The following is a 27,369-nucleotide window of genomic DNA, read 5'->3' as shown; positions in this document are numbered from 1 at the left end:
ATTGGTGCAGTACCTGGAATTAAATGAATTCTAAACTCTACTTCCCTATCAGGTGGTAATCCGGGTAACTCTTCTGGAAAAACGTCTGGGTATTCTGAGACTACGGGGATGTCCTGAAGTTCTTTATCTTTAGTGTTAATGATTACTGAAATCATATACACCATTTCCTGTTTCCTTGAATAACTAGCCAATTTCATTACCGAGATAAATTTTAATGGCTTTCGAGGTCTATCTCCAGTAATCAAAATTACTTCTCCCGTAGGGGTTTGAATTTCTACAGTATTTTTGTCACATAGGATTCGTGCATGGTTGGCTATTAACCAATCCATTCCTAAGACTACATCAAATCCTGCTAAATTCATTGGTAACAAATTTGCAGCAAACTTATGGCCTAATAATTCTATTTTTCCTTCTTGCCAGATTTTATCTATTTTTACAGAATTTCCTTCTGCGGTTTCTACTGTGAGGTTTTGCTTAAGAGTGGTTAATGGTAACTTAAGATCTTGACAAAATAAAGTATTTATAAAACTTTGGTTTGCACCAGAGTCAAATAATACTTTGGCAAACACGTTGTGAACTAAGAACGTACCAGCTATAACATCTGGAATGAGTTCGGCCTCTTGAGTGGTTAGCTGGAATGCTCGCGCATTTCTCTTGGTTGCTCCTTCCGTTGGTTTGGTTTGGTTAACTACAGGTTTAGCTAACTTAGGACATTCAGATTGAAAATGTCCCCTTTCTCTGCAATTATAACAAACTTTTGTTTTCTTCCTGCAGTCTTCCTCCCGATGTCCTTTCATTTTGCAAAAATTGCAAACCATGTTGCATTGTCCATAATGCTTCTTTTTGCAAATTTTGCAGAAAGGAGGTGATGAAGATTGTCCGGTTCCTCTTTTCTTGGTATTACTTATACGAAATCCCTGGGTAATCTTGTGAGCTAATTCCTTCTTGCGGTCTTCCTCTCTTGTGCGTACCAATTCATCTGTTAGGGTATTAGCTAATTCTACAGCATTGTCAATAGTACGAGGTCTCGCAGCTTTGACGATGTTTCGGATTTCACTAATTAACCCCCAGATGTAACGAGAGATAAGTACCGGTTCTGGCGAAGCCAGTGATGGCACTACCCTTGCGTATTCAAAGAATGTCGAAGTATAGCCCCGACAATCTACACCTAACATACGATGACTCAGGAACTTGTTTGCCATCTGTTCCTTCTCGTATTCTGGACAGAATTTTCTTTCTACAAGACTTTTAAATTCTTCCCAACTCATTGCATAGGCTATCCCTCTTCCTTTTGCCTGGAGGACCGTGTTCCACCATTCGAGTGCTCCTTCTTTGAACAGATTTGATGCATACATCACCTGATCCTCTGTGGCACATTTGCTTATTGCAATTACTGCCTCGGTTTTCTCTAACCAACGCAGTGTTGCAGTTGCCCCTTCATTACCTGCAAATTCAGCGGGTTTGCAAGCAAGAAATTCTTTGTAAGTGCAACCAGACGTTGCAGCTTTCATTCTTTTAGGGAGTGGGGCCTGTTGCGGATCATGATCGTCATGATTGCCGCCTCCATTTATGCTGTTACTGCCATTATCTTCTGGAGTACGTTTACTAGGAATTAATTGTGGTTCGGCAGGTTTTTGAACAGCAGCTACAATTTCTGGAATAGCATGAGCTATCCCTTGGGCGATAAAATGCTCAATATCTTGTCGAGTTATATATTGATCTTCCTGTTCTTCTTCAGATTGATTTACTTCATTAATTGGTTCACTATTAGCGTTTTCCATCTGCTAATTGGTAAAAATTATTAGCGTCTAACTTATTAATGACAATATTCACATAGATAAACACATAGATTATCACAACATACAAACATAACCAAAATTGTCGATTCTTCGACTTTTACTTTGTTATGGTATATTGTATATGCATCCATACACACCGTATTTTACAGAGTTTTATTGCCCATTTTACAGATTTTTAAGTTACTATTATACAATACGGCTTTCTGTGGTTTAACTGACAGTTCTAGTAACGATGCTCCCTCTCATCGTACTTCCAAGTTAGATGCTCCCCCATTTCCCTGATCCTATTACCTGTACCTATCAGTTCTTCACCGAACTGACGGAGTTCAGCTAGGTTTTCATTACTCATGGGAGGATTTGGGAGTGGTTCTGGGTCAAATTGTGGAAGGAAGCTATAAGGACTATTAACTATATTTTGGAATTGCCAGTCGTTAGTCCACCATTCCTCCATTTGGCCTAATGGTCGGGTATGAACTAGTGGTTCTGGAATAACTGGTCCTAGGTTTAGTGGAAATTGAACTGTAGCCGGGTAAGAAAAGAGATTATCGTTGATAGGCTCTAGAACATCACAATTATCCAGTAGGCGATCTATCTCGTCCTGGAACGTGATTTCCTCGGATTGTTTAGAGCTTTCGCCAATCTCTATTCCCTTTTGCTTCAGATCTATTCCTATTTCTTTTTCAGGTGATTTCGAACCTTCTCCAGTTTCTATTTCCTTTCCCTTGTTCATGATCACCGGATTTTCTATTTTAGGGAGTCTCCTAGTGGCAGGTTTCCTACGGCGTACTTTCCTCCACCCTACGTATCTTCTTTTCTTTTTAGGTTTGGCTTTTTCCAGCGGTGGAGCTTTGAATTCCACAGGTTCTTCTATGTCAGCAATGTAACCAGTAAAGTCATGAGAGACTTCGATAGGCACTGGATATAAGTTGAGATTCTGAAATGCTTCCGACATCTCATTCATGCTGCATAGTATATATGCAAAATGCAATTGTTAAAACCTTGGAACAAAGTTTAACAAACAAATGCTAAAGTTTTTATTGCATACTAATTTATACAAAGGACAATAGAAATAAACACACTTAGGACTTTATTTATTTACGGGATTGTGATTTCTAGCCCCAACTTATTGGATATTTAGAGATTAGCATTTTCTGCTACAGTAGCTAGCATATAGAGATTTGCCCATTTCCCGTCTATTTTATCTTCCCAAGGTGTACTATTACCCAACTCTTGGACTTCTGGGTTAAACCTAACTCTCTTGGTTCGGGGTTTCTTTGTCTCCTGACTCTTTTTTAGTATCGAATCCCTTTTCTCTGGGGAAAGTGGATTCTCATAGTTTGTCTTGCGGACAAAGATTCCTTCTTCTAGGTTTGCTGGGTTTCTAGAAGAAGATGCAATATCTATTTTGTGATAGATAGCAGACAGCTTTTGCTTACCCATACTGTCACTAAAATAACCAGTTAATAAAACAAATAATCACAGAATAATAATTAGTAAAATTAAGCACTATGGTCCAAAATGCTTAATTTAGGCTTAATCAGTGGCTCGATCAGTGGCTCAATTTACTTATTAGCTCTGATACCACCTTCGCTGTCACGGCCCCCTGACCCACCCTGGACGGAGTCGGGGGACCGCGAGACAGTTCCCGTGGTATTTAATTAATGCGGTAGCGGAAGTCTTTTTATAACAGGATCTTTTATCCGTGAAATATGCTCGTTTAATATATTACACAAAGTTTAAGGGATAAATCCCATAATTTACAATACGTGGATTTCACACAGAAATCTTTATTTCTCAAAACATGTTTTATTCATTTATTTACACTGAGCCACTTCTCTGAGCTTGATAGTGCTTTACTGCACTTTTTCTGGATCACACAGATCACCTGAAACATGTTTGAAAAAGGTTTTGTCAGCAGGGAAATACTGAGTGAATCATTCTGTTTTCTAAAACGACCCGTTAGTTATAATTCACAGTATTAAGAGCGATTACAATGTTTCTATCAACCAATTATCAAGAATGGGTATTTGTCACTCGATTCATTTCTGTGACTGTGGTCATACCACTATTGGGTCCCGTTGCCCACATAGTGACGGTGTACTCACACAGAGTAATAATAACTCACATAGAGTTATATTCACTCACATAGAGTGATAATAAAAGTAATGTGCACAATTACCCCACATACCAGCTGTAATTTGGTGATTACAAAGACTTAATCCCTGTAGTTATAACCTTTGAAAATAACTTGAAGTTTTGTAATACTTACTCACAAACGGTGAGAAAACAGTTTAAAAAGAAGAATGACTCACATTGCAGATTAACGAGCAATAGATATAAGCCTACTGATTAGCCTTGATTTCACCTAGTTTAACACAATGCACACACAGGCAGGTTAGTAACTAATACAGCAGTTACGTCAATTCACGAGATTAAACCTTCACAACGATTAATCAGTGCGATACTCGATAATTCAATCGGATTCACAACGAATAACAGAGCATAGTCCGAATTCGAACAGCACTCTAATATTCAAGTCGAAATCACGACGAATAATCAAAGTACAAGCTCAATTGAGCAGCACCTGGACTATCGTTGGATAGTTATAATCGATCGGACGTTGAATCGTAATAGCGATCGAGTTATTACCCTGATTGCGGCAGCACTACGTGATCGGTGTGTGTTTTGTGTGAACGATTTTCGTTATATCTCAGAGCTCAATTCGAAATTGAACGTCAGAGTAAGGCATGAAACTAAGTCCCACTGCCTTCTATTTATATCTGGATTTTGGCCTCCCTCGCGCCACGCGAAGATGACCAGTGTACCCGTCGCGTGGCGCGACGGGTCTATTTCGTAGCCTAGGTTGTTTCGTGTCCAAACTTAGCCTTGGTGAGTCAATTCAACAGAAACTTACTGCCCAAGTAAAATTGTGAGGATTTTATCAACTGGGGTTTAATCCCCCCTGAGTTTTAGGGGCCCTGATCCTGATTCCGATTGTTATGAAAATTTTAGGGTTTATGCGGAATCACTTGGGTTTCTTAATTAGGGTTTCCTTGTTACCTAATTATTATCTTAATTACCGATTTTCGTGACAGTTGTTACAGAAAACCTTGGGGTATCCGATGAGAAAGAATGATGATGCTATGTGGGGTTTAATAAAGTTTGAAGCTCTGAAAAAACTTCAAGCACTGGAAGCCTCATTACCCAAAGAAAGTAAGAAAAGTTAATCCTGAAACTGGTAATGAAGATACGATCTTGAATGTGAAAAAGCCGAAAGTGATGAAGAATATATCAGTGCCAAAGATGGAACAGGAGTTCACAACGGTTTTATGGGTTGGGTGTACAGCTGTATATTGACTGAGGCTGTGATAACCTACATAGCTGTGAATGAAACCAGAGAGATCTTTGTTTATGACCCTATGTGGTTGGTAAACTGTTCGACAAAAGATGTTGAATGTTTATTTCTCAACAAGATCCGCTTCCAAGCTGAAGATAGAGAACAAGCTATGCAATTTCAAAAAGTTGTATCTGTTTGCTTCCAGAAGGGAATTAATTCTGAGAACAAATGGTCGTCAAAATGGTGGTCGCTTGAGGAAAAAGAAAAGTTAAAAGCTGAAAAAGAAAGAAAGAAACTGGAAGAGAACAAAGGGAAGTGGATGAGGATGCAAGCTGAAGAAGAAATGAGAGCAAAGAAAGAAAATGAGAAGCTAAAAATGTGCTAAGGAAAAAGCCTAAGCCAGGAGAGGAAAAGTTCAAATCGCTGTGAAGACCTGAAGATCTGAAGACCAAGACTGAAGATTCCGGCTGTATCCAAGGGGGACTTTGTTAGTGCATGATGTCTAAAGCCTACGTCTTAAGTCTAGGGGTCTAATATGTAAAGTACAGGGGCTAGAATGTAATATTATGTGTTAAATAGGTTAGTGTGTTTCTCATTTGGCACGGAATCACAAGTTGTATACCGAACTGCTGGCAGATTTTCTAGTGAAATATAAATGAGAAACGTGTGTTAAAGTTATATTCTCTTTTTTTCTACTCAGTTCTCTTTGATTCAACACTGTTTGTTTGTTTCCGCCACTCAAACAGTGGTGTATTGACTTTAATTGACTCACTCGATCGTCAAATCGATCCTACAGTATCCCGATCTCAAATCAATCTTAGAGTAATAACTCGACCCTTACAACTGGTCGAACAAGTAATCAATGCGCGGAAGAGGATAACGGTTCTTCACGGTCACCTTGCTGAGTTCGCGGTAGACAATACACATTCTGAAGGTACCATCTTTCTTCTTTACGAATAACACTAGAGCTCCCCATGGTGAAAAGCTAGGACGTATGAAACCCTTTTCCAAGAGTTCTTGTAGTTGGGTGGACAGTTCTTCAAGTTCCGATAAAGCTAGACGATAAGGTGTTCGAGCTATGGGCGCTGCTCCAGGAGCTAGCTCGATTTGAAATTCAACTTGACGATGAGGCGGAAGACCAGGTAATTCCTCAGGAAATACCTCAGGAAAGTCGCGCACAATAGGAATGTCTTCTATCTTCCTTTCTTCCGAGGATGTATCAGAAACGAGGGCTAGAATAGCAGTGTGGCCCTTTCGAAACCATTTCGGGCTTTAAGGAAAAAGATCATGCCCACAACAGCACCTTCTTGTCGCCACAAATTACGAGGGGTTCTTTACCAAGACGAGGGATGCGAACAATCTTCTCGTTGCAAAGAATTTCCGCTTGATGGCGAGATATCCAATCCATCCCAATAATGACGTCAAAACTACCCAGAATGATAGGAATAAGATCGATAGAGAAGGTCTGACCAGCTAGGACGAGGTTACAGTCCTTAACTATGTGTGTGGCTTCAAGACTTTTACCGTTTGCTATTTCTACCATGTGTTTGGTGTTCAGGAGCGTTGGAGTGCGCTTAAGCATTTGGCTAATTTTAAGGACACATAACTAGTATCGGCACCCGAATCAAATAAAACAGTAACTGTAGGATCGTGTTTCGACCTGAACGAGTCGTTCAGAGGAGTTTTGATCAGATACGGGTGTGGAAAACAAGTATCTGACTTAGAAACAACTAGCAAATCACTTTTAACACCTTTCAGTATTGATATCTGACAGTTTACATCCAAATCTCACACCGGCAGCACCTCGGTGTGATATACAAGGCAATGTTACATGGTTTCGCTTATAAGCACCTATATATAGTGCTTGGGGTTTCGCTCCAAGGTACATGACCTTATGAGCGAAACCCTATCATGTTCAGATCAGCGAAACTACAAGTTGACACATAAGCGAAACCCCATACATGTCCCTATAAGCGAAATCTCATCCTAAGACATATATGCTATCCTATTTTCTCGCATAACATGCCCCGATCTAACAATCTAAGACTAAGACTCAATACAAGACGAAGTCGATAGATGTAGTGCACCAACAAACTCCCCCTCAGATGTTGACGAGTCGTTCATCGAGTCTTTTACTATATCATGTCTTCACTTCTTCAGTCTTGAACAGTCTCTGGGCTTCTCTCTCTTTTATCACCAACAAATTTCTTCTCTTAGATGTTGACATCTTTTAAGTTCATCATCACCAACATACACTCCCCCTCAAATATTGACTCATCCTGCATAAAACTCTACCACAAACATAAATTTCATGATAAACATTTAAGCATATAAACATCATTTGAAACTTATCACAAACAAATTTATCAATTTGTTTCTGATGAACCACTTACAACAATATTGTTTTTCTTCTCAAAACAACACACTCTCCCAAACCACCTGTTCATCATGTTTAGCACTCGGAATTTTGAAAATCAGCTTTTCAATATCAGTCGTCGAAAATCTTTTTGAATTTTTCAAAATTTATGCAAAAAATACACCGAAAATCTTTTTGAATTTTCTGAAATAACAAAAATGAAATACAGTAAAGAAATATTTACAGAGAGTGTTTTCTGAGTTTGCATAAGAGGATCATATCAGTATATTGACAATCTAAGTGAATTGTTTAGGTGCTTCCTTCTAACTTCTTGTTTTACTGATTTGAAACGATTTACAAATCAATCTTCACACCGGCAGAGCTTCGGTGTGGAATACAAGAAAGTCTCTATCTGGATCGCTCAGACAACAACTATATATAGTGGTTTGGGTCCGCTCATATGTCACATGTTCATATGAGCGGTCCAGACACATCCATATAAGCGGTCCCCAAGTGTCAAATAAGCGATCCAGGAACCTAATGTCCCTATGAGCGGTCCTAGCATATAACACCTATACAGACTCCTGTTTTCTCGTAGTTCGTGCCCTATGCTATACAATACAATGTAAGACCTGATCCTAGACACCTAGACGGAATCAACAGATGTAGTGCACCAACAGACTCCCCCTCAGATGTTGATGGAGTCGCCAACACACCTTGACTTCAAAGCTGTGTCTTCACATCTTCAGACTAGATCAGTCTCTGGGCTTTCTCTTCTTTCAATTTACAGACTCCCCCTCTCGATTTACTGGTATTCCTTTGATCTTCAGTAACATCTTCAGGATCGTTGTCTGGCTTTAAAAACTCTTTAAATTCTCTTGATCAGATCTCTTGATTCCTTAAGTTCATCAGCATCAGTAGTTGACATGATCTTCAGAATCTGAACATGACTTTACTCATGCTTTCAGAATTGATTTCCAGAATCGAAACTTGGCTACCTGCACAATCTCAACCCTGAAATAAATTTCTTTCACAAACATTTCAAACCACTATGCACTAACACATGACTCTCTCTCATAAGCACCAACTAACATATAACTGTGCACCAATAAATTTTTAACTATGTATGATGAACCGTTTGAAGAAGGTTAGATTTAACGAAAACAGTTAAATTTTCACAAACACTCCCCCTCAAATACTGCTCACCATGTTTAGCATTCTGAATTTTGAAAATCAGTTTTCCAATGTCAATTGTCGAAAATCTTTTTGACTTTTTCAAAATTTATGCTAAAACATACAAAAATCTTTTTGGATTTTCTGAGAGACATTATGTGACACCACTTGTGGAGAAAAACATAAAAAATGTAATATTTACATATAATCTTTTTGTGAGTTCGTGCAAGAGGATCATATCAGTTTTGAGATCTATCACCAACACCGTTAGGCTTGATTTCATTTTAAGTTTTAAACAATTTACCTAGATTGTCAGTATGTTTGTCCTCTTAAATTTTCAACACAAATTTCAATTGATTCGAGATACGAAATTAATGTTTTAAAAACTTGAACTTAATTGTGTATCACTCCACTTGAATATACTCCCGTATCCAGATCTCAATGTTCAGATTTACAGGAAAATATACTACAACTGATATCTGTATATAAATTAGGGAATATGCGAGGGCTGAGGGATCTCATATCGATACTTCCGTATGCGCAGAGAGATATCAGCTTCGACTTTACGGTGTGTCCCCTTTAGGAGATCTTTTAGCTACAACAACTGGATTATCAATTTTATTGTTTAATCAGCTGAGGGCTTAATGCTGTGTTTCAAGCATTTTGCAGCAAGTATTATCCGGGGACTAGGTCAGAATTTCCATTCAGCAAAATTCCGGGATAATACCCCAGATATCACAGAGTATATAAACCTAGTATATTAGAAAAAGAAACCTTTCAAACGAGATTTCAGGGGTTACCTATATATCCAAGAATAGTTATCCACAAATTAAGCAAGTTTGAATTAGATTTATATCTCGTTTCAATTTATTAAATGTGTGAAAATCTACTGACACATCCACAGTAAGATTGTTTAATACTTTTAAACTTTCCAATTCTTTAGCGTGCCATGATAGTTCACTGATGTACTATCATTTCCTCTGTTTTGCAACAAAAAACTCATTTTGTATTTTATCATGTTTTTGGCTTTTTCAATTTTTTCAAATGTTTTTGGATTTTCTGAAATTTCCCTACTCCCCCTAAAATGCAAACACATTTTAAAGAAAATTTGAAAACTTCGAGACTCTTGACACACTAGAAACATAAAACATAAAACAAACTATATAGAAACTTGACAACTGACATTGAAACACATCAAATCGCCATTCACTATGCATAAACAATCTGAACTTCCCCTATCACAAACCATTTTCTCATTTTAGATCTCAAAACACTTAAGTTTGTTTTAATCAAAATGATTTTTCCGGAAAATGAATCTGTGTTGATAAAACCAATTATAGGTCTATCATTTTAAAAATGGGGATGTGGTTCATCATCTTGTTTATCTTTCATCATGAATAGTAAATCAAGTACAAATTTGTTGGACCGTTGTTTGACCCGAAAAGTCAGTCAAGGTAGTTCATCTTCACGTACGAAGGCGGAATCAACGTAAATGTAGTTACAACAGCTTATCCTTTCAATTCCTTATCTTTCTATTGCTTTCTGATAAAAATTTGGCAGAGTTTCAGAACCGTAGCACACACATACACTGTTTCAAATGATGAATCGCTCCACCCTATTTATAGAGTTCTTGGGTCGCTCATAAGACATGTCACATGAGCGATCCAGACTACTTGTCCTAAAAGCGATCCAGGGTATGACCTAAAAGCGGTCCAGACTAAGACAATGACAAATAAGCGATCCTACATCAATCTATCATAATATTTACACTTTGACCCCCTGTTGACCAATATTGACTTCAGACTTTTTATAGACGCAGTCAACAGACATTCCATGCATCAACAGACTCCCCTTGGATGTTGACGTAGTCTTTATCAGTCTTCAGTTCCATAGTCTTCAGTCTTTGTCTTCTCACCAACTCTGTCTTTCCTCACAAACATTCTTCACAGGTTCTAGGACTATCTCCTAGCTTTATCTATAAGCTTCCCATTAGCTGTCGATCCAGACTCCTCCTCTCACAGACTCCCCCTCTCAGTATGCTGAAATCTTGAGATATCTGGTTCAAGCTTTTACAGTTTGCCTCCGTTGGGAAATAAAGTCCAAACCTGTTACTCAACTACTAACATTACAATATATCTTTTCAAACAATAAACACTAATTCAATTAGCTTTAGAAATCCACTCAAGTTTTCAAGTTCAAATTAATGACCCTGAATACGTGATTAATCTTACCAAGTTCAATTTAATGACCCTGGTTAAACTGTTGACGAATCTAACTGATTTAGTAAAACAATTTTTCAATTTTCTTTCTGAAAATAACAAATTTCAACTTAATGAACTTGTTTTGACTTTGAAAAACAAACACATTTCCAACAATGTAAGCTCTCCTCGATCTTCAGCTCAGAATCTCCTGCATCTGCTTCATCTTTCTAGAATCTGACAATCAACTTTCTACTCTGGTTTGTCTAAACTAAAGCAGAAATAAAATCTTTTCGGATTTTAAAGTGATCTAAACTAAGAAATGAAATAACAGAAAACTTAAATTGCAGAAAATAAACTGTTTACAACTTATTTTGGCGAGCGTGTCAGGGAATCATATCAGTTATTTAAACAAGTTATCAGTACCGTTAAGCTTTAACTCATACTCAGATTTAAATATTTTACGTAGATTGTTTCTAAATTCTCAACACAAATTTCAATTGATTCAGGCTACGATTTAGATGTTTTAATGAACTTAGCTCATTTATGTGTCCCACCTCTTGAATATACTCCCGTATCCAGAATTTCAAGCTTCAGATTTACAGATAATTGTACTAAGATGATGTCTGTATATAATTTAGGGAATGCGAGAACTGAGGGATCTCAGGTCAGAACTTCCGTTCAGCAGAGAGATACCAGTTTCGACTTTGCAGTGTGTCCCCTTTAGAGGATCTTTTAGCTACAACAGATGATTATCAATTTTGTTGTCTAATCAATCTGAGGGCTATAATGCTATGTTTCAAGCATTTCATGCAAAGCATTATCCAAGGACTAGGTCAGAACCACCGTTCAGCAGAAGTCCCAGAATAATACCCCAGACATCAAATAGTAGAAAATCTAGTATATCTGAATATGAAACCTTTCAAACGAGATTTCAGGGGTTACCTATATATCCAAGTAGTGTTCCCCACCAATTTCGCTAGTTTGAAATTTTAGGTTTATATCCCGAATAAATCTACTAAATGTGTAAAAATTTATTAACCAATCATCAGTAAAACTGTTTAATTCTTTATACTATACAAATCTTTAGTGTACGATAACTGTCAAACTGATGTACTATCATTTTCCCTATATACACAGGCTCTTTTTCAGATTTTATATTCTTTTTGGATTTTGAATTTTTATCATGTTTTTGTATTTTCTGAAACATATCTATTTACAGATATCTACTCCCCCTAAATACCAAAACAACTAAAAATTCGACAAACCATTGCAGATTGTTTCTCATCTTCATCCACAACAGTACCTTCATCAACGCTCACAACTCCATCCGACACCGAAAGCAATTTCATACCATTAAGTTTTAAGAAATATTGAAAACGATTTTTATCAAAAGCTTTGGTATGCAAATCAGCTTTTTGTTCGTCAGTGTGGATTTTCTCAATTTGTATCAACTTTTTCTCGAAGCAATCGCGAATAAAGTGATGACGAATTTCGATGTGTTTAGTTTTAGCGTGATGTACTGGATTTTTAGTTATATTAATTGCATCCTCATTATCAACAAACAGAGGTGTGTTAAGAAACTGCAAACCATAGTCACGCATCTGTTGTTGTATCCACAAGATCTGAGAGCAGCAACTGCTAGCAGAAACATACTCTGCTTCACATGTAGATAACGCCACAGACGTTTGTTTCTTACAGTGCCAGGTAACCAATCTAGAACCAAAGAACTGGCATCCTGCTGTCGTTGATTTCGTGTTAACTTTGCAGCATCCAAAATCCGAATCAGAATACCCTTCGAGCGTAAAATCGCCTTTGCGAGGATACTACAACCCCAATGTGGGTGTGCCTTTCAAGTACCGTAAAATCCTCTTGACTATAATCATGTGCGATGCTCTCGGGTTAGACTGATATCTTGCTGCGAGGCATGTTGGGTACATGATGTCAGGACGTAAAGCAGTCAGATACATCAAAGAACCTATCATGGATCGATAAAGTGTTTCATCAACCCTGTCTCCGGTGAGATCTGGGTGAATCCCATGATTAGTCGCAAGTGGGGTAGCAGCTGGAGTAGAACTTGACATTCCAAATTTCTCTACAATATAATGCACGTACTTCGTTTGATGAATGAAAATTCCTTCAGGAAGTTGTTCAACTTGTAATCCTAGAAAGAATTTCATCTCCCACATTGAAGACATTTCGAATTTCTGCTTCATCACCTGTTCGAAATCTTTGCACAATTTCTCATTCGTTGACCCAAAAATAATATCTTCTACATAAAGCTGTACTATCAAAAGATGACCATCAACGACTTTAGTGAAGAGAGTGGCGTACACTTTTCCGCGTATAAACTGGTTAGCGAGTAGGTGTTGAGACAAAGTCTCGTACCAGGCTCTCGGCGCCTGATGTAGACCATACAACGCTTTGTCCAGCAAATAAACTTTGTTCTTGTGGATTGGGTCAGTAAAGCCCGGTGGCTGACCAACATAAACCTCCTCTTTGACCTTCCCATAAAGAAACGCTGACTTTACATCCAACTGATATACTTTGAAATTTTTCCAGGATGCAAATGCTAGGAAAATTCTGATAGCCTCTAGTCGTGCTACAGGACCATAGACTTCGGTAAAATCAATCCCCTCCTGTTGACTAAAACCCTGAACAACGAGTCGAGCTTTGTTCCTTACAACCACTTCTCTGTCGTCCCTCTTACATTTGAAAACCCATTTTGTATTTATTTTCCGTTGACCCTCCGGCAAATCCACTAACTTCCACACACCTAACTTCTCAAACTGCCCTAACTCTTCTTGCATAGCTATGACCCAAGAGTCTTCAGTAAGCGCCTCTTTGTAAGTCCTCGGTTCGACCTGCGAAATAAAGCAACTTAATGAAAATTCAGTTTGTAAAGGTGCTACTGTAGAATAAAAACATGTTAAGCCCTGGTCAATTTGACGTCTCGTTCTAACGCCCGATTGCAATTCTCTTATAATCAACTCCTCTGGATGACAAGAAAGAGTTCGCGGCATCACTTTGCCTGGAACATCTACATTTCCTTCCAGATTAGTAACATTCTGCTCTGCATCTTGTTCACCAACTTGGTTTGTTTGACTTGACAACTGGATCTGCTCCCCCTCAAGGTCTGAATCACCATGGTCAAAAACTGGCAAATTTTCAGCAACTTGATCATCATTCACCACCGATTGATTACCAGGAGCAACTTCATCATCATGTTCACCAGCATTGCTAGGACCTGCTTCATCATCATTAGAAGTCTCTCGAGGTCTTCTAGAATACTCTACTGGAAACCTGAGCGACGATTCATACTCTCGTAAAATATCCAGCTCATCAAAGAAATCTTCCTCTTCCTCTGATTCTTCTCTCATGTCAAACGATTCCCAAAGTTTGTCATAATGATAACGCCATGAATCACCAGGATTCTGAGGCGGCATAGTGTAACCCTGACATTCAACATTCGCTGCTTGAATAATACGCTTTTCACTTGGAACAAATACACGCCGTGTAGGACCTGAATATCCAACAAATATTCATTCAAAGCTCTTTGTACCAAACTTGCCATTAGGCTCTATTACCGTACAGGGTGACCCAAACGGTTCTAGATACTTCAAATTCGGCTTGCGTTTATTGAGTAGCTCAAAACACGTCTTGTTGAACTTTTTTACAGTAAGAACTCTGTTGAGAGTATAGCATGCAGCAGAAACAGCTTCAGCCCAGAAATTAATTGGTAACTTGGAATCTGCAAGCATCGTTCTGGCTGTCTCGATTAGCGTCCGGTTCTTGCGTTCTGCAACTCCATTTTGCTGAGGAGTGTACGGAGCACTAAACTCATGTAGTATACCTCTTTCATCACAATATTCCTCCATCTTACTGTTTTTGAACTCGGTACCATTGTCACTCCGAATTCTACAAATTGGTCTCTGGTACAGATTCTCAATTTTCTTAAACAATACTATCAAACTATCAAAGGTTTCGTCTTTTGTTTTTAAAAACATAACCCACGAAAATCTGGAGTAGTCATCAGTCACGACCAGACAATAGGAATCTCCTGTTATACTTTTGACGTTCACTGGACCAAACAAATCCATGTGAAGACGTTCCAATGGTCTCGAAACTGAATTAACTTGCTTTGAGGGATGTGACTTTTTCTTCTGTTTACCTCTGACATAGCTTATGCACTCCCCTTCCAGATGAAAACCTTTAATATTCACTCCTGTCACTAGATCGTTATGCACCAAATGATTCATTTTCCTTAAGTGAATATGCCCCATTTTTCGGTGCCATAACCGTGATTCTTTCTCCGTTGCACTAGACACAAAACAATGAGCCTAACCCGTGGTAGTCGTAGCAACATTCATGTCCAACACGTACATATCATTTACCCTTGGTGCCCTCATGATGATCCATTCCTCAGGTATCACAAATCCAGGTTTCAAGATCAAACATTCCTTGTCGGTGAAATGAGTAGTGTACATCCTGTCACAAATCTGTGAAATACTCAGTAGATTGTTCTCCAACTCAGCGATGTAGTTAACTCTCTCAAACGTTATAACGCCATTTGACAACGTTCCTTCACCCATGATCCTTCCTCCTTGATTACCCGCAAAACCCACATAACCACCATTAATGTTATTCACATCATATAGCAATGCGGTCTTCCCTGTCATATGCCTTGACGCTCCACTATCCATTATCCACCTGGATACAAGTTTGGGAAGATCCTGCACATAACAAATCATCATTTAAACAACTTCAAGAAAGATGTCGATTCATGCTTCGCGATCCAGGAAGCTTCGGCAATTCAAACTGATTAGTCAAACATGGTGTCCACCCAGGCCTCACCAGCCTTAGGTGTAACCATGACTTTTATAATTTGAATTTTGAAATTTTCAGCCTTAAGAGGTGGAAAATTTGCATCATAATCAACCGTAATTGGTTTTTCAGCCTTTTTCACCTCAAAAGTTGAAACGTTTTTCTCAACTTTTGGTTCAATTTTAGGTTTCCACACCTGTTGAGCTACTGCAACCCTCTTATAAAATTTAGCATTTTGAGTTACCAACTTCTTTACAGGTTCAGTTTTTACTTTCAAGTTGTCAATTTGAACATTTTTCTTCTCAACAACTTTCTTCTCAACATACATCGGTGCTTTACCCTTCTCATCATTTTTCTTCTGTTGAACCTTCACAGCTTCAGTCTTAGGCTTCACATATGTACACTTTCGTGCAATATGACCAACTTGTTCACATCTAAAACAAGTACGAGTATCAGCTACCCGACTCGTGCCTTCAGACTGAGCCTGTGAAACTCTCTTCTCAAAAAATTCTTTGTTTGATTTTGAAAAAAATTTCTTTTTCTTCATCAGCAAGTGAACTTGAACTGTTCACAAATTTTTTCTTTTCAATAAACCTCTTGTTTGGAACATTTCTTTTCTGATATGGTTTACACTCCTGATAACCACCCGACCAGTTGTTTCTGTTGTTATTGTAAAAACGTGGTGGATAAACAGTTTTCTTATTGTAAACCCTCTCTTTCTTTCGATTCAGATCATTCACTGCTGACAACTCGACTTCGACCAGTTTGAAAACATTTGTCAATTTGTTCAAATTAACATTCTCTAATGGAAACTCAGAATCCGAAAACAACTTATCCGATCCCGACATCTTGTACATGACAAGATCAGATTCATCATGTAAGTTGTTTTTGGACTTTTCCTTCGGAATGTATTTATCAAAAAAACATCCATCCTCCTCAGAAGTGTCACAATCCGGCTTAAGCACTTTGTCTACCACACTTTTCACCACATCATATTGGACACCCTCTTCATTGGAAGACGTGAACGTGACATCAATGTTCTCAGGAAGTGTAACATCACTTTCTTCCTCAATTTCCACCAATCTAGACTGCCTTTTTGTGTAGTTGTCAAAAATTGGCGGTGGAACTTTGTGAAACCCTACACCCGTTCCATCAGAAAACACATCCTCACCAGCTTTGTTTTTCCCTATAGGTTTGGGAACAATATGCTGCAAAACAAAGCTAGCTGAGCTATAGCTGTGTAATTTCAACTGAATTCTTTCATTTTCAATTTCAATTTCTTGAACTTTAAGTTTTAGTTTGGCAATTTCATCCAGTTGTTTGTTAATTGATTCTTCTTTTAATCTCAAAACAGCTCTTAGATGTTCATTTTCTTTAGATGTTTTTCCATTTCGATCATCACTATCTTTGACAACGCTTTTCAATTTTTCAAATTTTTCAGAAATTTGTCGATTCTCAAGAGATACCTTGTCATTTTCAGCTTTAATTTTCTTACATTCAGTAGTTAATTCATTTACTTGTTCAGTTGAAACTTTTAATTTTGTGTCACGATCAAGAATCTGAACCTCAAGCTTTCCAACTTTAGTTGTTAGATTCTTGATTTTCTCACCGTTTAGGTACGTGACAGTGTTACAAAAATTGCATTGTTTGGTGCAACTTTTGCAATCAGCATTACCCCCAACTTTGTTACCTGACACATTTGTTGACTTGTTTTGACTGACCTGATCCTTTGACTCAGTAACAGAAACAGGATCTACCTCAAGTGCTTTTGCAGCTAGCACTTTGTCAGCCATATTTCCCAGGTTCTCAGCTGTCAACTCCTATGTAGTATCGATCAACCCGGTATCAACTTGCTTTACTTTCTCAAGTTCTTCTTTCTCTTTCCTCTCTTTCTTTTCCCTCTCTTTCTCTTCTTTTTCTTTTCTCTCTTTCTCTTCTTCAATCATCTTTGATGTTGGTGTTCCCCACCACTTGTGCTGCCAATATTCATCATCTTCTTTGTACTCCTGGATGATGACTTCGATATCTATCTTTTTGTCATCAACCGCAATGTTACCATATCTATCAAGATAGCATTCTCTGTCTGGATCCCATCTGTTCGCTCTTCTAGCTTCCAGAAAGACACTAGAAAGTCTGATGATTTTGGCTTCAGCAACCATCTTCCGATATTTATACTTCTGTTCCTCCGTACGATCATCCTTCCACGGAATAGGTTCATCATGACTTGCCATGAATGCGTAACCCACCGCATCATCTTCTGGTAGAACTTCTTTACTCCAATCGTACCCCTCATCATCATAAATCACAGCTAATGCCCTCGATTTGTCTCTATTCTCTTCCTGTTGCTTCAATCTGGGCGGCTCGGATTTATTTTGATGGTAAATTGCCTTCTTGTAATAATCATCACGAAATGGATTCTCTGACTCATCAGCGTACGCGTTTCTAAATTCGCGCTTGAACTGACCCTTCTGCTTACATTTGAAGCACGTCACTTTGGATTTATCGAACCCTAACTTTGTAGATGGACCACCGATCGTTTTCCTCCCAGTAATCTCCATGAAGCGTTGTGCACGTCGAACTGCACTTGCCATCGCCCAACGAATATCGATCAGTTCCATTTCTTCGGGGTCTATCTGATCGTAATCATCCTTCGTCAGATTTGTATTCCCGTTCTTACCAGCCACCAACCCCTCATAAGATTCTAGCACAGACGCCAGAAAAACCATTTGTTGCTTGGCTGACTCTTCATCAAAATTCTGTGCGTTCTTCAAATCTATTGCGATATTGCAAGAAAACTTCGCATCAGAATGACTTGCAGAAGACGTAGATCCACTGTGATACCCACTGTGATTCCGTTGCTTGGACTGCTTTGACCTTCTTTGCTTGCTGGAGAGACATTCTCAGCAGAAAATGAAGTTTTTGGTGAAGTAGCTTTCGGAATCAAACTCTTCGGATAGTACAAATCCAGATTTTGTTGATAAGATGAGTGATTAACTTCGTATGTTTTCTTCAACTCTAGCTCATGGCTTTCAAGTCTTTCAATCACCACATCTGGAGTCAGATTTTCCGGAGCAATAGTGTTCTTCAACATTAATGCATAATATCTCCAATCCACTTCATCCAGTAATGAATCAAACAATTTATCAACAATTTCTTCATCAGAATACGTGATCTTGTGTCGTGCAAGCTCCAATTTCAGATGACCAAATCGTTCAATCATTTTACAAACTGATTCATTTTTTAGACAACCAAACATGTCAAACTCTTTCCTAAGCAATTTTGTTTTGTTCTTTACAATCTCTTTGCTTCCAAGACACTTCTTTTCGAGTTTTTCCCATAAGTCTTTAGCATTGGTATAATCTATCAACGAAATAATATCCTCCCGAACAGATTGAAACAACAAAGCTACACACTTTTGTTCAGCTACAAAGATATCAATTTCTTCAGAATTTCTTAACGCTTCACCATTTTTCTTTCCCTCAGCATAACCATTTTTCATACTCTTCCAACTGGGAAAAGCGAATGCCATTAGCCAATCTTCAAATTTTGTTGCCCACCTGCTGTAGTCTTCTATAGCCATCAACTTAGGAGGTTTGTTAAACGTTCCAAATGCACTTTCGGACTCCCAAGCTTCTTTCTTTTTCTCTTTTGATTGATTCTCGTTCGTATTGTTCGATGTCGAATCATTGTTTCCTGAACTTCCCGTGAATGCGTACATACCACTAAATGGATTCAAGAAAAAATCATCCATCTTGAACGTACCAGCAAAATCAGATAATACTTAGAAAAGTTTTGATTTTTGAAAAACAACAGAACCACAAAAGCAATCCTGTCTTAATCAGCTTGACAGAAAAGCGGACCAATAGATGTCCGAATACACGGTCCAGACAACAATGTCCTTTAGAGCGGACCACAAAGTGTCAGAAAAACGAGTCACAAGTATCTGTTCGAGCGATCCAGGCTATGATCGTTCGAGTGGTCCGAATATGATCATTCGAGCGGTTCAAGTAGTGTCCGTTCGAGCGATCCTAATAAAAATATTGTCCTAAAAAATGATCCAAACCGATATTTCGAGCGATCCTAGCACTAAATTTTGAGCGATCCAAACAGAGTCCAGAAAAGCGGTCCTGAATGTTCGAAAAAGCGATCCACTATTTTTAGCTGGTTTTTATCATTTTTAGTCCGTATTTTCACCTGATACTTTCTAGGGTTTGTAATTAGTGTGTTTTACACGTTATACTCGGTTTTCAGACAATTTTGGCCGTAGGAACCACTAGAAACTGAAAAAGTATAAGAGAAAGTGAGTAGAAAAGAGAGATTTCTGCAGATCTATGCTGTCGTAGTAAGAACTCCTCGTCCTGAGCTCTGATACCACTTGTTGGACCGTTGTTTGACCCGAAAAGTCAGTCAAGGTAGTTCATCTACACGTACGAAGGCGGAATCAACGTAAATGAAGTTACAACAGCTTATCCTTTCAATTCCTTATCTTTCTATTGCTTTCTGATAAAAATTTGGCAGAGTTCAGCACCGTAGCAGACACATACACTGTTTCAAATGATGAACCGCTCCACCCTATTTATAGACTTCTTGGGTCGCTCATAAGACATGTCACATGAGCGATCCAGACTACTTGTCCTAAAAGCGATCCAGGGTATGACATAAAAGCGGTCCAGACTAAGACAATGACAAATAAGCGATCCTACATCAATCTATCATAATATTTACACTTTGACCCCCTGTTGACCAATATTGACTTCAGACTTTTTGTAGACGCAGTCAACAGACATTCCATGCATCAACAAAATTAATGTCCCTGATTTACCATTTGCAATTTAGAACCTTCTGTATCACTTGTAAAGTACGAACATCTCAAAACATAACCACTAATACCACTTGTAATATCAAGGTTACCACTTGTAGGAATGTTACATCTACATCACCATTTTACCAATCAGAATGCCGATTCCTGCTTCACACTTACCAACCTGGAAGCTCCGGCGTAGTCCTTCAACCTTTAAACATTAAACACATTTCAAAAATCTTACAAGCAAACTTTTCAAATACTAGAAAGATGCCGATTCCTGATCCACGATATAAACTTGGGATCTCCGGCATAGTCCTTCGACTACTATGGGAAACAAACTTCCCTCCAAGTATTCTCAGACTTGAGGGCTTTCAACTCTTGAGCAGTAGCGTTATAAGTTGCCTTTTTAGTTGCATAAAAATCTTTTACACCCTTAGCTTTCCCATTCAACATTTTCCCAATCATCTTTTTAACATTCCCGTTGAATGTTTTCTCGACATCAAATTCTTTTTCTTCATTATAAAATTGGTTTGAAATTTCAATTTTACCAATTTTCTTTTTAACATCCTCAAACTTCAGTGATGGAAGAACATCATCATTCACTGAAATTTTCTTCTCAACTTGTGGCTCTTCTGGCTTTATGGAACCAGATTCATCGCCGACTTTCATTTCTACCTGTTTTGCAACCCACACTTGGTTGTCTTTTCCTTTCCTTTTGTAAAATGTTTCTTCGAACATTCCCCAACTTCATTTTTCAAATTTTTAAACATTTCAGATTTTTCAAAAACTTTTTCTTTCAACTTCTGAGAAACTCCCTGTTTTGCTTTGATATCTTTAGGACAATCCGATGCAATGTGATCAGTTTCATTGCATTTAAAACAGGTTCGAGTATTTCTCGGATGAAATACTCCAGTTCCATTCCTTCTCCTCTCAGCAAGAAACTCATTGTTAGACTGTCTCCAAAATGGTTTCTGTTGTTCATCTTCCGAGCTTCCACCTGATACACATTTAGTGTTTGATTTAGAATTTTTCTCATTTTTATGATTTTCTGGTGGAACAAAACCTAAACCTTTCTTTTTGTAGTTACGATTTTGGTTGAGTTTCTTTTGACAACCAGAACCAGAATTGTAACCGTTTTTCTTGTTTAGACGTTGTTGAACTCTAGAAGTATATTTTTTAGGTTTTTCAAAATTTTTCAAAACTTCTAATTCAGCAATATTAACCTCTATTAGTTTAAAAGTGTTGTTGATTAATTCTGTTTTGATACTCATTATCGGAAATTCTTTGTTGTAATATAATTTGTCAGAACCATTCAAAGTATAAACAACTTCGAATGTTTCATCATTCAAATCTGCCTTTGTCAATAAAAATTCTTTACTATAAGATCGTTTGTCCGACGAATTTTAACTGTTGACTGACGACTTTGGCTTTCCAGACTCAGACTTTGACTCTGATTCCTCATCAGTATCCAACACCTGATCGACCACCTTTTTGATTTATTCAGACTCATGATCAGTATCGGATGAGGTAAACGTCACATCAATGTTTTCTGGTAAGACGTCAGTTGTGTCGGTTTTAAGCTTTATATTGACTGCTTTTGCAAGTTGCTCCTCATTTGGTTTCCTAGGTGAATACCCATCCCAAATTGGAGGCGGACACTTGTTATAGCTAACAGTTGTTTTCTTACCACAGTCTTTCTTTTCTTTTGGCTTCTCATCTTGAAAAGCTTCCATACCTGCAACAGTTGGGTAAACACGATCAATAAGATAATCAGAGGTAGAATAGCTCAACAATAACCTCCTAATTCTCTCATTTTCAATCTTTTCAGTTTCCAACTCTTGCTTCCATTTGGCACTCTCTTCAATGTAGAAATTGATTGCCTTTTGTTTTGTCATCAAAGTTGCATTCATCATTGTTAGTGCCTTTTCTCTTTCTGAATTTGTTGTTTGGAGACAAGTTACTGTTTTGTTCAGTACATCATAAGATTCCTTCACATAATTGAGGTTGAACAGTAACTGCTCCTTCTTCTTCTCGTATTCAGCCATATATCATCTTTTGCTGCACACTCTATGCAAGCTTCCAAACATTTCTCGCAAGGTTTAATGACTTCAACGATCTTTTCAACTTCGACTGTTTTCACAACTTCTATCACTTTTTCTACTTCAATCATCTTTTCTTCTTCTTTCACAACCTCAGTAATCTTCTCAGCAACATTCTCAGCATTTTGAATATCATCTTCAGATTCAGCTTGTTGTTCTTTAGCGGCTCGTTTCTCCTTCAGTTTCTCCATTCTTTCTGCAAAATAGAAATGAAAACTTTCAGGAGAAAGATGAGTTTTAGCAATATTAATTTGATTTTCTTCCTCATCATCACTACTGCTTTGATTCGGTGATTGATCAAATTGAACAGATTTTTCAGACTCAATATCAGATACACCAGAATCAGATGGCGTTTTGTCAAAAACAACTTCTGTTTCTGGAACATTTTCATTTTGTATATTTTCATCTGAACTCTGTATACTTTCATCTAAACCATCTGAAACTTCTCCAGACCTATCTGAAATTTTATCAGTACTGTCTGAACTTTCATCAGATGACACAAACTCTTCATTTTCACTATTCACATTCTCTCCGATAGATCTCATCCAAGTAGCAAACAAATCTGGCTCTCGGACGATTTTGGTAATGAAAGCTTTGAACTCTCCCTTCTTATCCACAAACATATCCCAACTAAAGCCTTCAGGTAGTTTCTCATCATCTTGATCAATAACAGGTGTTATTGTGGCTTCAGATGATATCTAATCACTCCAGCTGAAATCTACCAAACATGCTCTCTTGGGATCTTCAATCTTTCTCCCATGAGCTGTCTGAGGTTCTTGGGATTGGCCGACTTGCTGATAGATAGCTTTACGGTAGTAGTCATCTTTCCCGAATGGATTCTGTGCTCCGCTAACTTCTCTTCCTTTGCACTCCCGCTTGAAATGGCCTTTCTCCCTGCATCGAAAACAAGTAACTTTAGATTTATCAAAACCTAAAGTAGAGACATGTGCATCAAGAAAGTCATTTCTCCCGGTAATGGTTTTGAATTTCTCAGCTCGTCGAAGAACACTAGCAAGACACCATTTGATATCCATGAGTTCCATTTCGTCGGCGTCTATTTGATCGTAATCCTCTTTGGTAAGCATAGGATTTCCGATCCGACCAGCAACAAGACCTTCATAGGATAACAGAACTGAACCCAGAAGTGCCATGTGGTCTTTCGCGGTGTCTTCAGAGAAACTTTGGCCTTCTGGAAGATTAAGAGCTATGTTGCACTGAATCACATATCCGTTTCCGGTTTTTGTACTCTGAGACTGAAAACTTGTGTTAGTCTCTTTTGGATTCACACTCGGAAATGATGAAAACCCGCTGCTATTCTTGTTTGAACCTTGATCAACTTTCTCAGATGAATCACCAGCACTGAAAGCGGTTTGAATTTTCAGACTTCTTTTCGATTCAGAAACTGGAACACTACCACGATAATACATCTTCACATCTTGTTGACCACTCGGACTATTCATTCTTGCGATCTTTTGCTGTTCAAGATCCTGGCTCTCAATTTTCTCAATAAACTGTGAAATAGTTAGCCCGTCGTCACGACCTTTTTGAGGTAACGCACCAGCTAATTAATCCACCCATTCCTCACGACCTTTTTCAACTCCCAACATTGATAACGATCGCACTAGATGACAATATCTTTCAATTAGCTTTTTAGTATCCTCTCCCGGCAAACTGCTAAACAAATCGAACTCTTTTTTTAGCAAAGCCTTCTTGCTTTTGATCATTTTTTTACTTCCCTCGAATTTAACCTTAAGAGCATCCCATATCGACTTAGCAGTTTTGTCGTGTTGTAACAAGATGAATATATCTTCCTTTATAGCCTGTTGCAACAAACTGATCATCATTTTCTCGGCTCTATACATTGCCCGTTCTTGCTAAGTAAACTCGGATATCTCTTTAACAACTTTCAACTCTGTTCGAGGTAATGTATACTTCTTCAATATGCACTCCCACGATCTGAGATGATTTGCTTGAACCCAATTTTCAAACCGATCTTTCCACCCATAGTACTCCTCAATGCTCATCAATCTAGGGGGTTTTTGAGTCGTTCCCGTCTCATTTTCTAAGTTCATTGCTTGAGCAATTGCGGCTGGAGTAGTCGATGTAGCAAAGGCTTTGAAAAATTCAGAATTCATGTTGACTTAGCACGTTTTTCAATGCAGATGACAGAAAAGCGATCCAACACTGAACAAATAAGCGAACCGGGTGACTGACTAACAAGCGGACCAATCAATTTATCGAATGATTGTTCGAGCGGACCAGCAGATAACCAAATGAGCGATCCAGAAATGATCCAAAGAGCGATCCAATATGAATCAAATGAGCGATCCAAGATGTCTTTGAAGCGGTCCAAGAATGAACACTCGAGCGGTTCAAAATTGTTCGAATGAGCGATCCAAGATACTAATTTGGAGCGAACCAGAATCAAATTTGTACGAATGAGCGGTCCAAAACGTGATCTAAGAACGGTTCACGATGACGTCACTTTGAGCGATCCACATATCGAACATGTTTTGACCCACTAAAACTTTGAATTTTAACACGAAACTTTCCAGGATTTGACTAAGTACTATTACGCACAGTCGGTGAAAATTTGAACGAAATTCAACCGTGAAATCCTCCCGAAATGAGAAAAGAAGGTGTAGAAGTGAGAAGAAACACTGAAAAACAGCTACAATCTGCAGAAAACCTCCTCCCAAGCTCTGCTACCACTTGTAGGATCGTTTGCTGACCCGAACGAGTCGTTCAGAGGTTGTCTCTTGCGTTTCAGATGCGGAATAATAAGAAATGCAAGTAGCTATAGCCTGTTCTTCCTTCTAACTTCTTGTTTTACTGATTTGAAACGATTTACAAATCAATCTTCACACCGGCAGAGCTTCGGCGTGGAATACAAGAAAGTCTCTATCTGGATCGCTCAGACAACAACTATATATAGTGGTTTGGGTCCGCTCATATGTCACATGTTCATATGAGCGGTCCAGACACGTCCATATAAGCGGTCCCCAAGTGTCAAATAAGCGATCCAGGAACCTAATGTCCCTATGAGCGGTCCTAGCATATAACACCTATACAGACTCCTGTTTTCTCGTATTTCGTGCCCTATGCTATACAATACAATGTAAGACCTGATCCTAGACACCTAGACGGAATCAACAGATGTAGTGCACCAACAAATATACTCCCGTATCCAGATCCCAATATTCAGTCTTATAGGTGAGTATACCACAGATGATATCTGTTCAGGGGTTATGTGCGAGGGCCGTGGGAGCTCAGGTCGATACTTCTGTATACGCAGAGAGATGACGGCTTCGACTTTTGGTGTGTCCCCTTTAGAGTATATTTTGATTACAACAGCAGCGACTATCAATTTTATTGTTTCATCAGCTTATTGAGGGCGATGCTATGTTTCAAGCATTTGCGGAAAGCATTATCCGGGGACTAGGTCAGTACTTCCATACAGAAGAAGTCCCGGGATAATACCCCAGATATCCTTGAGCATAAAGACCTAGTATCTCAGAATAAGGGACCTTTCAAACAAGATTTCAGGGGTTACCTATATATCCAAGCAATTTTGTTAACCCACAGAATAAGCAAGTTTGATTTTTAGGTTTATATCTCGTCACAATCTACTAAATGTGCAAAAACCTACTGGCATATCCACAGTGAGATTGTTTATCACATTTTAACTTTACATATCTTTAGCATGTTGTGACAGTCCACTGATGTACTATCATTTCCTCTTTTTTCACAACAAAACTCATTTTTAATTTTATCATGTTTTTGGCTTTTTCAAATTTTCTAATGTTTTTGGATTTTCTGAAATTTTCTACTCCCCCTAAAATGCAAACATATTAAAGAAATTTGAAAACTATCTAAACTCTTGACCCACTTAAAGAAAATTTAAAACGAACTGTACAAAAACATGACAACTGATATCAAATCATAACAAATCATCATCCACTTGTCATAAACAATCAGAACTCCCCATATCAACAAACTGTTTTCCCATTTAGATTTCAAAACACTTAAGTTTGTTTTAATCAAAATGATTTTTTCCGGAAAATAAGTTTGATTGATTTTACCACTTGTAGCTTTATCAAAACTATGTTCGGGGATGTGGTTCATCATCTTATCTGTCAATCACTTCTCGGAAAATACAAGTACAAATTAATGTCCTTGATTTACCATATGCACGTATGCACAATCAAATCTTCTAACCACTTGCAAACAAAACACAAACACACCTCTTTACCATTTTCATTATTGACATTACCGAAGAAAATCTTCTCAAGAAAGATGTCGATACCTGCTCCTCGCTTACCAACGTGGGAGCTCCGGCAAGTCAGGTTTTTAGTCGAAGAAAATATCCACCCAAGCCTGACCAGCCTTGGGTTTTACCGAGTCACCATCACTCGGTTTCTTACCTTTCCTCTTCTTCTCATAAAATTCTTTAACCCCTTTGACTTTTCGATCAATCATCTTACCAAAGATATGTTTAACTTTGGGGGTAAAGACCTTCTCAGCATCAAAATCCTGTTTGTCATTATAAAATTGGTTAGAAATTTCAACCTTACCAATTTTCTTCTTATAATTTTCAGCCCGAAGTGATGGAAAGTCCTCATCATTCACAATCGGAACTGATTTTTCATCTTTTGAAATAGCTTCATTTTTTGAAGCAATATGTGGGTCATCTGTCTTTGTGGAGTCAGATTCATTGCCAGAAGATAGCTCCTCTGATATTGACCTATCAGAATCATTGCTAGAGCTTTCAGCAATTTT

The sequence above is a fragment of the Helianthus annuus genome, chromosome 14 (assembly GCF_002127325.2).
Source record: "Helianthus annuus cultivar XRQ/B chromosome 14, HanXRQr2.0-SUNRISE, whole genome shotgun sequence".
Lineage (NCBI taxonomy): Eukaryota > Viridiplantae > Streptophyta > Magnoliopsida > Asterales > Asteraceae > Helianthus > Helianthus annuus.
Note: the sequence above shows the minus strand (reverse complement) of the source record.